The 17,207-nt window shown below is 40.0% G+C and overlaps 1 long non-coding RNA gene across 1 annotated transcript in view; it reads left to right on the top strand.

Moving 5' to 3' along the window:
- LOC117362394 overlaps positions 1-17,207 on the top strand; it is a 34,979-nt gene that overhangs the window by 5,515 nt on the left and 12,257 nt on the right. Inside the window, exon 2 of the long non-coding RNA XR_004539874.1 lies at positions 12,019-12,103. This is a non-coding gene — a long non-coding RNA (uncharacterized LOC117362394). The remainder of the gene's footprint in view (positions 1-12,018; positions 12,104-17,207) is intronic.

Below are 17,207 nucleotides of genomic sequence, written 5' to 3'. Positions count from 1 at the left end.
TTCACTAAAATGTAATTAATCATATATGCATTTTGTATATTCGATTAGAATTTCTAACTTTACCCTGCAAAAAAAAGGAGAGGGAACCCCCTCCCCTGGAATGTAATCTCTGTAGTAAGAAGAAAAGTCCATCTCTGTAGCAACCATGTGGACATTAACAAAGATTAGTGTGTGAGCGCTTATAGCGAAACAATTTTGTAGCAGATAAGGGCTCGTGTGCTAATCAGTTAGCACATATTAAATGTAGATATGTTAACTGATTAGTGTAGAAACGCTCACTTTCTAACTCCAACATACCTCCACAATGGAAAAAATTAAAGAAAAAACCTTTTATGCATAGTTTGGCCCTGATTCTAGAAATGGTGACTAACTCCTTGGTGCTGTTGAGTACAATTGTCAATCATCCGCTAGGTGGTATTTATAGAATCACATCTAGAGGCATCTAAGTGGTCTTAGGTACTAGTAGGCATTGAAACCTTAGGTACACTTCCATTTAGACCTACTTGCTGGTAAACACCTTAGAGTAGATGCCTACCTCAAAGTGGTAGACGTCTACAGAGTTAGGGCATCTACCATCTAATTAATTATTTTTAATGGTGCTTTCAATTAATGGCGCCGATTAAGCCAATTAAGAAAATTAAGTTGGGCACCTAGATCGACTTGGCGTGCTGATCTAGGCACTTAAATTTAGCCATCATTTATAGAATCAGGGCCTTTGGCCCTGATTCATTAAATGGCACCTAACTCCTAGATGCTGTTAAGCGCATGTGTCAGTCATGTTCTACGCAACATTTATAGAATTGTGCCTAGTGGCACCTAAGCAACCCTTAGGTGTCGGTAGGCATTGAAACCTTAGGTGCACTCCCATTTAGGCCAGGGATTCTGTACCTAACCATGCCAACCTGCTGGTAGGTGCCTCAGAATAGACACCTACCTCAAAGTGGTAGGCACCTACTAAGTTAGGTGTCTACCAGTTAATTAATTGCTTTTTAATGTTTTTTAAAATTGTTTTTTAATGGTGCCGATTGAGCCAATTAAGAAAATTAAGTTTAGGAGTCATTTATAGAATCAGGGCCTTTGTGCGTATAAATACCATATGTACTTCAGGATGCCTGAGTGCATCCCACGGGAAACCCTTTTAAATTGTAATAGGTGTGCGTTAATGCCTTAATGCCTAACAGAGCTTAGTAAAAAAGCCCCTTATTAAACAGACCACTAAGGGCTCCTTTTACGAAGGTGTGCTAGCATTTTTAGTTCACGCACTGGATTAGCGCGAGCTAGCCGAAAAACTACCGCCTGCTCAAGAGGAGGCGGTAGTGCTCGCTATTCCGCACGTTAAGGCCCTAACTCGCCTTCGTAAAAGGAGCCCTAAGTTTCCTTCATACTGCTAGCAATCCTGATGGTTTGAAAAACTTCCAATACACTAGTCTTGTAAAAGTTCTTATATTGCATGTTTTTTCTTTTATTCAAAAATATAGCAGCCTTGCAGCTGTCCACAGATATCTTGTTACAATAAGGCACACAAGTGCCTGATTTAAAGCAACCCAGTTTCAGAATTTTTAGAAAAATATTTCCAGCTTGCTTTTGAGTTTGTCACCTCTTATCATAACATTCTGTGATATATATATATAATCATTAGAGAAGATGGTTTTAGTTCTAGAAGAAAGCCAATGTAACTAGGTATTTAAAACTTAACTCAAGGTGTGTGTCAGTCCTATAAAGACCAATGGGTAACGTTTCCTGCAGTTAACTGCGGTTGGAGAAGTTGGGGAGTTTCCTGCGGGTGATTATAGGGGGGAAAAAAAGGGGGCAAGATGACTCAGGATGTTTTTTTTTTTTATTGTGTTTTTGCTTGGGAGGTCAAGATTAGTGCAGGGGGGACGGTAATTGGGGGGTACTAGATTCGCGGGTCGAAGAGCGGTTTAGTAGATTCCTGTAGGTTAAACAATGTAGAAAGGATAAACAATGTAGTTTCAATACAGTGGTGCTATAGTCTGTACAGGTCTAGCAAGGCTATACAACTGAGTATTAAGTAACAGTAATACTTGTCCGGTTAGGGTTATCTGGACTGTAACCACGAGACCGGGAGGCTGGATAGTCGGTGCTGTTGGGTCTGTCTCGTGGGAAGGAGTTCCTTTTTGGGGTTGAGACAGTTGTGACTTTGTCGGGCTGCTGGGACTGTGACAGTAGTGGAGATCAGTGGTTGTCTCTGTGGTCTCTGTGGTCTGGGCAAGGTTCTGTGGTCAGTAGGCTGGTATCGGAGGCTGCCTGTGCGGGTGCCTCACGCAGGTGCTTCGCAGTCGGGTTCCTGCTGGTTCGGGAGGGGGCGGAGCAGTGCTCCCACGCTCCTCTCCGGCTGTGCAGGGGCGGTTCTTGGCAGCACGCGGTCCACCGAGCTGCGGCAAGAACAACAACAAAAAAGTTCGGGGTCTCCTGCTTGCTCAGGAGAGGGGCGGAGCAGTGCTCCCACGCTCCTCTCAACTCGGGCCGATGGTCTCCTTTGGGGCTTTGGCGGCGTGGCTGGCTCCTGTCGCTGGTGTTTTAGGTTTATTAAGTTCGAGGTCTCCTGCTTGCTCGGGAGAGGGGCGGAGCAGTGCTCCCACGCTCCTCTCAACTCGGGCCGATGGTCTCCTCTGTGGCTTTGGCGGCGCGGGCTGGCTCCTGTCGCTGAAGAAGGAAGAGAGATAACAAAAGTAAAAAAATAGAAAAAAAAACCCGAAAAGTTTCCTCTCCCGGCTGTGGGGGAGGCGGAGAGGGACTGGTTTGACCCTGCAGGCAGGGTCGATGGTCTCCTCTGGGGCTTTGGCGACGTGGCTGACATGTTTACACTTGTCAATCAAGGCCTTTAGGATTTACATGCTGTTTTAATGGAAATACGCCAAGCAATTTCTCTGTTTGGTTTTGTTTAATGTGTTGGATTTTCTTTCAAGTAATGCCAGTGGGGGGAGGGGGTAATCCTAGTCCATTTTTTTCAGTTAATTAGATTTCTAGGCTCTCTAACCCATAGATTTTGTTTAATTTATTTAGCAGAATCATACTGAGCTACAGTTTCACTCTGTGTGACTTGCCCACTGGCGTGCCATGCCCTGCCTGTTCTGCCATTTCAAATGAGAGGAGATGGCTCGGAGCAATGTTTGCACCCCTCCACATTGTTCGCAAAGCCCTTGGTATGGTGCTGTTCTTTAGCCAGGACTGAAGAGGGCTTTTGAAATTTATAGAACTGTTATCACTCTGTTATAATCAAAATGTTCTAGATAACCACGAAATCCTGCTCTGTAAATGTATTTATTAAAAAACGTATACTCCGCTTAAACGTATGCGGTTCACTAGATACATACACAGTTTTTTAAAACAATACAATGAATATAAAAAACTCTCCAACAGTATTATTAAAGTGAGCAGTTTTCGAGAAAAGGCCTCTATAAATAATCATTTTTGACACCTTTTTAAATCTCACACATCTGCTCACTATCTTTAACCATAACCCTACAACCTTAGTGGCATACACTGTGGTACTGCAGTGCTGGCACTGTAAATCAAATCTAAAGAAATACCAATAACTTTAGCTTGCTTCTTGCCAGGATGCAGCCAGCAATATAGTGCAGCATGTTGAATTGCTGTTTCTTATGGCACAGAGAAATTTCACAAGGAACGCTGTTATATTTTTGTTAAGCAGTATACTTAAAAGGTCATTTTAGAAGGCATGTTTGACTTATGGATGCACCATTAATGGATTTACATGTATATCTATCTATATTCTTAAAGAATTGTCACCAATAAAGATCTGAATGGTCTCTAAAGCTCTCAGACGCCTGCGTTAGTTTTTCAAGGTGTTTTAAACCAAGTAATGCAGGGATAAGGTATCTTTCATCGAGCCAAAAAATAAACTCATACAGATTAATGCACTTATTAAGCAATTGTTACGTGCGTTATAAAGTGTTAGGATAAATACTTCATGTTAAAAAGCAACTAGAAACTGAAGTAACCAGCACTTATCTTTCAGTAATACGTTGTAACAGCTGGTTCTCAGTCTGTGGCAATTCGCAACCCAACGGGCCCGGTTTCACCCAATAGTGGGCTTCCTTAGGGGTCTGACAGTGAATCTGTAACATAAAACGTGAATTACAATCTGTCCCTCTGATCTATATCGCGAACAATTACAAAATGCCCACGGGTACTTACTGTGCTTCTAAAGCCTAATTCGTAAAGTTGAAAAAAGTTGAAAAATGGTGCTGGCGGCTGCCTAACGCCACGCATGCGCATTTAAGCTTATCCACAGCTGATTCTATTATGCACCGCGCATGCTCATTGAAGTCTCCTGATGCTCTACACACAAATCCTTTACCTAATAACTGAAAAAATGATAAACCCACACAAGAAAATAAACTAATACTAATAGACTCCTGTGAATTAAACTCTTAAAAAATTACCCTGTGTAACAAAAAATTCAAACGGACATGTATATATAAATGATATGCTGAACTGATATGGTCAAGTTATATGATAAAGACTGGTGGACTCAAAAGAACGAATGCCAATCTACAGATGTGTTGAGTCCCCTAGGTTTCAATGTGCCTAGTCTGAAGATCCAGCGGGATTCTCTCTGTTGTAATTTGCATTTCCTATCCCCCCCTCTTACATGGATCACTTTTTTGTCAATGCAAAAAAATTTTAAATCAGAGAAACGGTGTTGCATCTCAATACAATGTTCTACTAAAGGGGCATTTAGTCTGTTACATTTGAGGTTAGACTTGTGCTTGACCATCCTGGTTCTAAAAGAACGGGTTGATTATGCCAACATATAACTTATTGCATGGGCACCTAATCACATACACAATATGGTCTGAGTCACAAGTCAAAAAATGCCTAATCTCATATTCTTTACCATTTCCAGGATTAATAAATGTTTTTTGAGATATCGTGAATTGACAAATGCTGCAGTGTTCACATTTATAGAAACCAAGGGGTAACACTCTGGATGGTTTATCAGCGACATAATTTACTGTCGGGGACAGGAGATCCTTCAGATTTCTGCCACTTGAGAAGGCTATCTGTAAATCTAAATCTTTAAAGATAGGATTGGTTTGTACTATCTTCCAATTTTCTTTAAGAATCCTTGCTACCTCATTACCTTGTGCCGAATAGCAAAGCACACAGGTACATTTGTCTGTCATTAAATCTTCCTTGGTTCTCATTTTTTTCTGCAATAACCAGTCTCTTTGGTAATATTTTGCACGTTTAAACGCTGTCATCAAGATGTTTTTAGGCTAACCTCTTTTTTCCAGTTTCTTACTTAACAATTTTGCATGTTTTTTAAAACCTTTAACAGTGGAACAGTTTCTCTTTAAACGTAAGAACTGTGAGAAAGGAAGGTTTCTTCTGAGGCTAGCCGGATGACAGCTGTTGAAATTCAAAAAAGTGTTGCGATCTGTTGGTTTAGTATGGATGTCAAACTCAAAATGATCTTCCTGTTGAATGATCGTCAGATCCAAATATACCAGCTGTGTTTTAGAGAAATTCATCGTGAATGTTATGTTGGTGTCGCAACTATTAAGCCAATTTAAAAACCTATAAAGATCTTTCTCATTACCCTTCCAAAGTACTAAAATATCACCTATGTATCGGGACCAACTGTATGTGCAGTTCTCAAAAGGAGAGTGTTTAATCCAATTTGCCTCAAATTCTGCTATATAAAGGTTGGCTACGGAGGGTGCAAACACTGCCCCCATCGCTACTCCTTTCAGTTGTCTGTAAAACTTGTTATTATAAAGGAAGAAATTTTCTTTCATAGAAAGTCTTGCCAAATTTAACAAAAATGATGTAGGAATGTTATGAGGTCTCTCTCTAGTGTCAAAAACCTTTTGAATGGTCGATAAGGCTTCATCCTGGGGGATTGAAGTGTACAAAGAAGTGACATCAAGTGTGACTAAAATGAAAGGGAAACTATCAGCATGGATTTCGTTTAGTAGAACCATTATGTCTCTAGAATCTTGTACTTATGATTCAATTTTTACCACCTCATGCTTGAGAAATTCATCAACAAACATGGAAAGTGGTTCTAGTAAAGAACCTCTTGATGAGATAATAGGTCTACCAGGCGGGTTACTTAAACTCTTATGTATTTTTGGTAATACATAAAATGCTGGAATCATGGGTGCTTTTTTATTTAAAAATCTATAATCTTTTGAAGTTAAAAAACCTGCCATTACTCCTTGATTAGTTATTTTAGAAATTTGTCTTTGTAATCTCTTCGTAGGATCCATTGATAGTTTCTCGTATGTGTCTTCTTCATTTAATTGTCTCATAATTTCTTGATGATATTTTTCTTTTTCCATTACTACGATGGCCCCTCCTTTGTCAGCTTTCTTTATAATTATTGTCTCATCTCTTTTCAAAGTATTCATTGCTAGCTGTTCTTCTTTCTTTAAATTGCTGAAAGAATGTGTACCTAGTTGTTGCCAGTTCTCAATATCTTAAAGTACACACTTTTTAAATGCGCTGATGATTAAATCCAACGGTATAGGTGGAGACCATGTTGTCTTTGGAGACAGAATGGTACAATCTTCCGTACTTGGTTTATCAAAAAAATAAATTTTTAATTGCAATTTTCTTATAAATTTTTCTAAATCAATATGGAACTGAAACTCATCGAAAGGAGTCGAAGGAACGAATGATAGACCATATGATAACACCCTCAATTCTGGTTCACTGAATACTCTCTTGGACAGATTGACTACCACTGATTCTTCTGGATCTGGGACCTGGTATGGGGTCTGGACTGTTGTGTCCCTCTGTTCACTCTTGTGCGGCCACGTCTTGTATTTTGGCCTCTTCTTAAAAAAGTGGCAGAGCTGCCGCCGCTACTGGTAGTGGAGGATGTGGAGACATCAGAACTGATTGTGTCGTCTATCCTCTTATCGCTCTTATCAGACTGATACATCCATGGATAGACTCTATTATTGATGTAATCTTGTTTGTCCCTTTTAAACTTCTTCATTTTATTCTTCTTTAGACTCTCTTTGAACTTGTCCATATTTTCAATTAACTCATGAAATCAACCTCTACCATCTTCTCCTTTAGAATGATTAATTCTTTATCTAACTGCTCCTTCTGTTGATTAATAATCTTATTGCTGTTTTCTATGATTAATAGCATCAAATCAAGTGCGCCTTTATTTAAGATCTTATTCCAAGTTTCAAGGAACTGGCTGTCATCTTTGAAAATCTGTGGCGCTTTGTTAATGCGCAAGCCTCTTGGTATTCTTTCTTTTGTACAATATTCAATAAGCATGTGGCTGTTAATTTCCATGCCTATTGTAGATTTAAACAACTTAGTCACATCAGTCCAAAGTGCAGCATAGTACCGGGTAAAGCTTTGGATTCTTGCCCAGAAATAGCTAAGAAGAAAAAAAATTAAATAAAAAATTTAAATTGAATCAGGTTGGGCAGACTGGATGGACCATTCGGGTCTTTATCTGCCGTCATCTACTATGTTACTATGTTACTATGTCATTAGTGTGTTGAATGGTGTCAAATTGCTTGGAGACATCCAAAAGTTTACCCACTCGTTCTGAGGTAAAACTAAAAATAGTTTTCCACCTGTCGGCGGCCATTGCTTAACAGTAAACCCCACTATATAAACCACAATGGATGACGTCCTCTTACGAAAAGTGCAAACCAAAAATAGGACTTAAAGAATTGTCACCAATAAAGATCTGAATGGTCTCTAAAGCTCTCAGACGCCTGCGTTGGTTTTTCAAGGTTTTTAAACCAAGTAATGCAGGGATAAGGTATCTTTCATCGAGCAAAAGAATAAACTCATACAGATTAATGCGCTTATTAAGCAATTGTTACGTGCGTTATAAAGTGTTAGGATAAATACTTCATGTTAAAAAGCAACTAGAAACTGAAGTAACCAGCACTTATCTTTCAGTAATACGTTGTAACAGCTGGTTCTCAGTCTGTGGCAATTCGCAACCCAACGGGCCCTGTTTCACCCAATAGTGGGCTTCCTCAGGGGTCTGACAGTGAATCTGTAACATAAAACGTGAATTACAATTTGTCACTCTGATCTATATCGCGAACAATTACAATTATTTGGGTTGCCACTGGGGATAAATTATGCAGGACAGTTTCCCTAACCTGCCTGCTTCTAGGGGAAGGTTTAGGGATAGATTTAGAACACTGCAGGGTTTCTTCCAGCATGACAGGACTCTCCCTGTCACAATGCATAGATTGTACCTACATTTGCACACACAATTTTGAGTGCCATATGTAGAATTAGGATATAAGACTCTGGTGAAACCTCATTTAGAATATTTCGTGATGCATTCGGCTGTGTTTAGACTTACCTTCTGTTTTCCTTTTCTAAAAAAAAAAAAAAAAAAATTATTTATTTATTTTTTTTTACTTCCTTTTCTCTTTTAAGCAACCGACCGCTTTAACAAAGCGACCCTACCCTATACGTTTTATCCCATTCCCACTTTCTCCTTTTCTTCTCAAATATGTAACTTTTCCCATCCCTTCTCTTTTACCCTCACTTTCAAGTTTGTCTAGTTGATGTTATCTATGTTCACTCTATTCATTTTTAAATGCCTATTATTTTATCTTTTATCTTTCTTACCCTTTTAAATTTTATTGTTAACCGGCCAGATATTTGTTGATGGTCGGTATATTAAAAACTAATAAACTTGAAACTTGTATGGGGACAGACCTAAAGATCTCAATCTGTATACTTTGGAGGAAAGGCAGGAGAGGGGAGATATGATAGTCATTTAAATATCTACATAATGTAAATGTGCATGAGTCAAGTCTCTTTCATTTGAAAGGAAACTCTGCAATGAGAGGGCATAGGATGAAGTTAGGAGGTGATAGGCTCCAAAGTAATCTGAGGAAATACTTTTTTACAGAAAGGGTGGTAGATGTGTGGAACAGTCTCCCAGAAGAGGTGGTGGAAACAAAGACTGTCTGAATTCAAGAGGGCCTGGAATAGGCACGTGGGATCTATCAGAGAGAGAAAGAGATAATGGTTACTGCTGATGGGCAGACTAGATGGGCCATTTGGCCTTTATCTGCCGTCATGTTTCTATACCTTGCTATTTGAAGTACAAAGTTTTGATGTCCTACTGAATCCCTCTTCATTGCTTGAAAGTCAAGTGAATGCCATAGATAAGAAATCTTTACCACTAATTAGGGAGGTGAGATAGCTTCACCTTTTTCTTCAACTGCTTTCAAAATGGCTATGTGATCGATTGTACTCAGTCACCTCAATTATTACAATTTGCTTCATGAAGATAATTATGAAATTAAGGATAGTCCAGCATATTGCAACAAGGATAATGGAAGGGGCTAGAAATGTGCTAGTCTTTTGCTAAATGCCCTTAATTGGTTACTGAATGTTGGGCAAAAATTATCTCTTACATTTTAAAGGACAAGGAGTAGAGAGCTATGCATCATTCCCCTAGCAGCTCAAAGCTTTTTTAATTTTTCAATAATTATCTGAGTAATGATAGATGAGAACTGTGCTTAGATGAGGCTGATCAACCTTTTTCTACTATCGTGATTAGTAACTATGATACTGTCCACCCCCACCTTTTACAAAACTGCACAAGAGGTTTCTTGTGTTGGCCAGCGTGCCAAATGCTCAGCGCTGCTGATGGTCATAGAGTTTCTATAAGCATTGGCACAGCGCAGAGCATTCAGTGTGCCGTCTGGTGCTAAAACCTCTTGCGCTGTTTTGTAAAAGGGGGGATATATTTTACCTGGAGAAGTCTTAGGAGAGTTACTTTATAAAAATATATAAGGCTTCTTGGTGGATCAGGGCCAGAAGCAATTTCATTGGGTGCTCGTTGGTACTGGTGATCCACCCACTTCACACACCTCTATCATATAAAGAGTTAGTTCAGGCTAGAATCTGGCATCCTGAATCTTTTTGGCAAAAGGAGACAACTTCCAAATAAAAACAGTATAAGCAAAGGCTTAAGCAAAAATTGTTATGAGTAACACCAGTTTCTATGAGGTTCTGCTTTCTGGAGGCGCCTATAAAAGTCTTTAGTTGCAATACCCTTATTCAACCTTCCTAGCCCCCTCCTCAGATAGAAGTTTTTCTGTAAGCTTGCAGATCCTAGGAACTTATTGTCACTTAATGCTTCTCAGTATCCAATCTTGCATAATCTCTATGTCATAAGACAGTATTTCCAAACCTTACCCTGAAAGTACACTTAGGGGCTCTTTTACTAAAGCTTAGTGCATATTAATAGAATTAGTGCATGCCAAGGCTCTGGTTCTATAAATGGAATCTAACTCCTAAGTGCTATTTGGAGTGGTTGTCAATCAACCACTAGTTGCTGTGTATTGAATCACATCTAGCAGCGCACTGCTATTTAGGCCAGGGTTTCCTTGGCCTAAATGAGTGCACCTAAGGTAGATCAACCCATGTCCAAACTTTGCCCCTACTGAGTTAGGTACCTACCGACAAATTAATTTTTAAAATCTTTTTCAATTGTTTTTTTAATGGCACTTTCAATTAGTGTTAATTAAGCCAATTAAAAAAATAATTTAGGTGTCTAGATCGGCTAAGCACGTCAACCTAGGCACCTTACTATAGGCATCTTTTATAGAATCAGGGCCTAAGTGCCATGTAGCCTATAGATATAAAATAGACTGCATAGCATTCAGCAAGCATTAATTCCATTAATGCACACTAAGCTTTAGTAATAGATCCTTCAAATCAGACTGGCTCTAGGTTATTCAGATCATGAGAATGATTTACCTATAGTGCATCTATACAGCAGGCAACTCTATCTCACGATTTCTACTACAGCTATTCAGGACAGGTTAGAGAAAACTCTGTTGTGAGGGACAGGTTGAAGCCAGGTCTAGTTTAATCCCATTGAATTGTGTGCTCATAATTCTTCTTCTCTTTCAATTGCATCTATGAACTGCCAGCAAATTAGGATTCAGAATTTTATGTGGAGCATAAAATATATTATTTCAATGAAACAATCTATAGACAATGAAAGGATGCTATTTTCATTTGGAGAGTATTCATTTAATTTTAAATGCCCTATACAATTGCATCTCTTCTGCTGGATGCTTAATGCTAAGAGCAATGGTAGAACATTGGGATACATGATACTTACATCATTTTATTTCATGTAGTAATTAGATTTGCTGTCCATGAAATCCTCTTTGTCAGCCTTTTCTCACTATGGTTTGTTTGCTAGAAATAAATACAAATCTACTGTGCAGAGAAAAGATGAGACAGGCATCATTGTGGGCACCTTAGAATACAGGGCCAGATTCTATAAATGGCATCTAGATTAGGCCATTAAAAACTTCTTAAAAAATTATTTTAATTGATAATAGGTGTTATGCTTGTATATTTTTATATCGGCCTAGTGATGCCTAAGTCGAGTTGCCCTCCAACACCTAATGATGCCTACCTGAAAAGTAGGTGTGGTTAGGGGGTGGAGAATAGGCATGGTAAACATAAACGTTGCTAGGTGTTCGAGATAGGTCTAATATGAAGAGAGGGGTGAAGCTGGAATGAATCATGTAAAAAGGAGAGAGGGGGCTCAGGCTGGATGGAAGGGGAGAGGGTAGATAGTTTATGGAAGGGACAAAAAAACAGGGCAGACAATGCAGTGGCAAAATAGCGCCCAAAATTTAGGAAGTTGGTTGGGCTGAAAATCTTTCAGCATCCCTTCGAATGCAAAGTCTGTCTTCTTTGCGGTTCGGTTTAACTTTTGTTTACATATTTCTAATTTTAGTTTGTGATTACTTGTTCCATTATGGACAAGGGTGCATCTGTTTTCTGCGTGAATGAAAAAGACACGGTTTTCTGTTAACATTGACTGTGTAGGATCGATCTCTACTAATCTGGCTGTTTAGTTTTACAATCAGTGTATTGATGTTCTAGTGCTCACTGCAGTGTTTAAGATGCTGCCTTTTCCTAGTTATGCCCTTGCTGTGTGACTCATGGATTATTACTAAAAATAATTTTTTTTTTAATTTATAGGAGGGAGTGTTAAAAATGATCAGCCTCATATGTCAAATATACTAGGTATGCCACTGCAGGAAACAGTCCCAGAAGTTCAACCAAGGTAAAGCCTTCAACACCAAATATCACCTCTAGGAAGAATCAGCTTTACTCTAAGAAATACAACTAAGAATAGAGGATTAGAGAATATACAGTAAAAACCATGAAACCCTTTTATGAAACAGCACTAGAGGTTTTTAGTGTGGGCCAGCGAGGTAAATGCTCTGACGCTCATACAATTTCTATGAGTGTCAGAGCATTTCTCACCGGCCCGCACTAAAAATCTCTAGCGCTGTTTAGTAAAACCCAGCATGTATTATCTAACTTGCCTATATCTGCCTGATTGATAGAAGCGGTGCACATAGTTGCTCTGAAGAATAGTCTCAATTATCTGAACTCCAAATCTGAATAAACCCTTCATCGTACAGAACTGTTTTATTGATTGATAGAGATGTGCGGAGAGTGTGGATAAAGTGCCAGCTGACCCCTAACCTTCAAAAAAAACAGTTAAAAAACTTTTATTAACCCACCTGACACTCACCTATATTTTATTACACTTTTTCTTGCTGATGATTTTCAGTAAGGCAAATCATGGTTGGTCTTCACATGAATTTTGCGATGGATTGGTCAACTATAATAACATTTATCGAGCCTTTGGATGGGAAAACACTTGTATATGCCAAACCACTATATTGACACCTTCCGTAGCTGTTATAAGTGCCAGAAATGGATATTTTTATTCACTGTACATACAGCAGAATAAAAAGATTTCTATCAGAATCATAATTGGTAGCAGATAGATCAGTTGTGACTGCCTTTGTCTGTAATTAGTGACTGACACTGAAACAAAACGGAATGTTTGTCATCTACGAATCTGTCTTTTTCAGTGTGTTCACTTCTTAATTATGGGCCTAATTAAGGAAAAGTAATTGTAGGGCTTCCAGTGGTTCATATTCTATCTTTTGTTGCTTTATAATGAGGTGTTCTGTGCAACTAAGAACTCCTTTCAATATTTTTTTACGTCAGTTTGGGAGGGGGGGGGAGAAGAAACTGGAGTGATGACATTGAAATATAGTTGAAAAGTAGAGGGTACCACATATGGCTCAGCAGAAGAACCAAACCTGATGGCTCAGTAGCAGTGCTGCATCCTACAATGTGGAGGGACCTGGGTTTGATCTTCTGATCTCTGTTTGGTTAGAAATGCTACAGAAGAATATATGAAAGAGTGTATAGGATGCTGCTCCTCTCCCTTAATTGCACCCCCTCACAGTGACAGAGCCACCTTAAAACCTAGGGCTACCAGACATCCAGAAAAACCTGGACATGTCCTTTTTTTAGACGACTGTCCTGGCTCCTGGATGGACTTTTCAAAACCCAACATTTATCCACACCTGGAGGGCCTCTGAGCATGCGCGGATAATGTCACACACACATGCACATGCTCCAGGCCCTCCAGATGCGAGCTCATCAGGAAGAAGAGAGGAGGCTTTGTGGGGGCGGGGCTTGGGGCAGAACAGGGTGGGGCTGGAGGTGGAACAGGACAGGGTCATGTGTCCGGGGTTTCTTAGAGAAAAATATGGTGTCGCTGAGGTCCTGGAGAATTGGTTATTTAAACATTTATGAAGTTGATGGGTTGTTTTTACCATGGAGGAGGGTTTGCTGAGGCTGGTGCACCAATGAATGGGGGATTGCTTGGGTTGCTGGACCCATTGTGTGTGTATATGTGGGTGGGGGGCAGGGGTGCTGCTGACTATCTGGCCCCAGAGCTAGAGCTGAAGGGAAGGGAGACAGAGGTGCTAGATCTGGTCTGGAGATTGGGGGGAGGAGGGGGCGAGGGAAAGAGATGCTGGGCCCATGTGGTGGGGAGACTGGAGCTGGCAGAAAGGGAGAAGTGCTAGACCCACACCTGGGTGCTGAAGGGAGGGGATAGAGGTATTGGACTCAAGTGAAGAGAGAGAGGTGCAGGACCTGCAGAGAAGAAGAGAGAGAAGGGAAGGGAATGAGAGAAGCTGAGTCAAGGAGATGAAGGAAGAGGGAGTGAAATATTGAACATAGCGGAGGGAGGGAGGAAAGAGAGAGGGTGAGAGACACATTGATGTAAGGGAGTAAGAGAGGGGAGAAGCTGAACACAGGGAAAAAGTGGGCATGGATGGGAGCATAGGAACAGGGACACAAAGGGGAATGCTGCATGGGAAGGGCTGTAGAGGTTGTAAGATCAAATCCCAGTGCTGTGCCTTGTGACCCTGGGCAAGTCACTTAATCCTCCAGTGCCCACCACTTTGAATGTCAGCTTTGAAATGCCAAAGCAACAAAAAGGCAGTATACAAGTTCCCTTTGCAGAGAGATGAATATTTACAGTGTATATTTCAGACATGAGCACTTACACTGCCATAGAGCTGGTGCCAATGCTTGCATCTAAATTATGAAAGCATATATTATAGAATCTTATAATCTTTGGGCCAGATATTCAGCTAGCAGTGATCAGCATTTTGCTGATCGCTGTCAGCATTATCTCTAGAATTTCGATGCCACAACTGGGCTCTGGCATTGAATTCCCAGGTTTATGGAGCTAGCAAAATCATAGCATGTTAGTGTGATATTCAGCATTTAACTGGCTATGATAAACCACATAAATGTAGGACTGACTTACATGCGGTCCTATTTATGTAGTAACCATGGCTGGTTAAGTGCTAAATATTGGCAATTAATAGGCTATGTGCTGACTCCACCCCAGAATGCTCCCCAAATAGCTGGTTTTGAGTTGAGCAGTAGTCAGATATTTTCAGAGGCGCATCTGGTTAAAGAGCTGCTTAATATAATGCGTAAGCCTTGAACAAGTGATTTAACCAGCCAGGAGCTGTCTATTTGAAGCTTGAAAGTAAGCTTTGAGACAAAGTGAATACATAGAATTTTGGTGGATTCCTTGTAGGGGAGAAGGTGACCATCTATAAAGGGAAAGGTGGGAGGGGGGGGGGGTGCAGAATCACAAGGCATAGAAAATAGAGTAGATTCACATTTAGCAGAATTCAAGAAAAGATGATTGGACTTTAGCCAGGTTGAGACATGAGTAAGACAGTCATTGAGATCAGTGATGGAAGAAAAGTCAGTGATACAACAGAAGGTTTGAATGTCATCCACATAATAGAATGATGTACATGAGTGATCTTGGATAATTGTATGGCACTAGGCACAGCATATACTTGAAGCCCATTCTATAAAAAAAGTAGGCACCAACTTTTCTTTTTTTCTTTTTTTTAATTATTTATTTCTTATTCAACAAAATTTACATGAATATATCATGCTACAATAAACACAGGGAGGCAAAAACAGCACAGATGTATTATAAACTCATACTTATAGAAATAAAAAGTATTTCTTTATCCCCTTCTTAGACCACAATTTTAGGGGGGTGGTCAATCAAGAAAATATATGAGAGAAAAATTAAAGAAGAATTTAATTAACAAATAGGCTTAATGTATCTAAGCACCAGATTAAAATTTCGTTATCCCTCAGTCCTTGATGATCTTCTTCACATCCAAGAATTCCTTCAGATGGTTTGGAGAAAAAAATGTGTATTTGACTCCCAAATACTTAACCAAGCATTTGCAGGGGTATGCTAGAAGAAAAGTTGCTCCCAAATTAATAGTATCTTGACGCATAGAAAGAAATTCTTTCCTCCGTTATTTCGCAGTCTTTGCGACGTCAGGGTATATCCATATTTTCTGTTCCCCATAAGAACATAAGAACATAAGAAAAGCCTTCACCGGATCAGACCGAGGTCCATCCAGTCCGGTGATCCGCACACGCGGCGGCCCATTTAGTTACTCCTGATTGGAGACCCAGATATTCCGTAGCCCTCAATATGATTTGCAAGAAGGTGTGCATCCAACTTGCGCTTGAATTCCAGAACAGTAATCTCTGTCACAACATCCTCTGGGAGAGCATTCCAAATTCCCAGCACTCGCTGTGTGAAAAAGAACTTCCTGACATTCGTCCTGAACCTGCTGCCACTCAGTTTTAGTCTGTGACCTCTTATCCGTGTCACCTCCGAAAAAGTTAGTAATGCTTCTTCTTGGTCTATTTTATTAATTTAAAAGTCTCTATTAAATCCCCTCTCAGTCTTCTCTGCTCGAGGGTAAACAGTCCCAATTTCCTAAGGCGCTCTTTGTAGCTCAAATTCTCTAATCCCTTGACAAGTTTAGTGGCTCTCCTCTGTACCCTCTCCAGCAGAGTTATATATTTCTTGAGGTACAGAGACCAGTGTTGTACACAGTATTCCAATTGCGGTCTGACCATTGCTCTATAAAGTGGCATTATTACATCTTCCGATCTACTCGTGATCCCCTTCTTAATCATGCCCAACATCCGGTTTGCTTTCTTCGCCGCTGCCGCGCATTGTGCCGAAGGCTTTAGGGTTCTGTCAATCAGTACCCCCAAATCTCTTTTGTGAGTTTTTAAAGAACAATTTCATAATCATATTCACATCTTGCTCAAAAACAAATGATACTAAGAGCGTAGCTCTATCAGTGTCAAGTTATTGTTTGTTCAAGAAGAGCAGTCACATTAGCAAATTCTATTTCATTATTTTTTGTTTTTTTATCTTTCTCAATCTCATTCTCTCCTCCTTCTCTTCCAGGTATCTTCTTATTTGGTAAATAGTAAATTTTATTTACTGGAGGAATACAATTTGAGGAAATCTTTAAATTTTCAATCAAATATCTTTTCAATAAGTCAAAGGGCAATATACCCGGAATTTGGGGAAAATTTAAAATACGGAGGTTCAAGCGTCTATTAAAGTTTTCAAATTGCTCTAATTTTTTATGTATAGAAGTATTATCTTTAATAGAAGTCACCTTAAACTGTTGTAAATGCAGTATCTCCTCCTGCATCTGCTTAGTTTGAGCCACAGAGTCCAATTTCATTGTTTCCACAGTTTTAGTCAATGAGTCTAATTTCTCCAGCAGCAGGAGAGGAGCAGCAGCAGGAGAGGAGGGTAGAAGCAGCTGAGAGAGGAGGAAAAGGCAAGCTAAATAGCAAACCAACGAGCAGAGGAGGGAGGCAGAGACAAGTGGATAGCTAGGGGCAGCGGCGAGAGTAAGCTCCGCCCACCCCCACCGCGTCGACAGGGTCATCAGCTGAACTCCCCCTTGAAAGGGGAGGAGCCAACG

This window comes from Geotrypetes seraphini, chromosome 6 (genome assembly GCF_902459505.1).
Source record: "Geotrypetes seraphini chromosome 6, aGeoSer1.1, whole genome shotgun sequence".
Taxonomy (NCBI): domain Eukaryota; kingdom Metazoa; phylum Chordata; class Amphibia; order Gymnophiona; family Dermophiidae; genus Geotrypetes; species Geotrypetes seraphini.
This window is presented reverse-complemented; position numbering and strand designations above follow the sequence as displayed.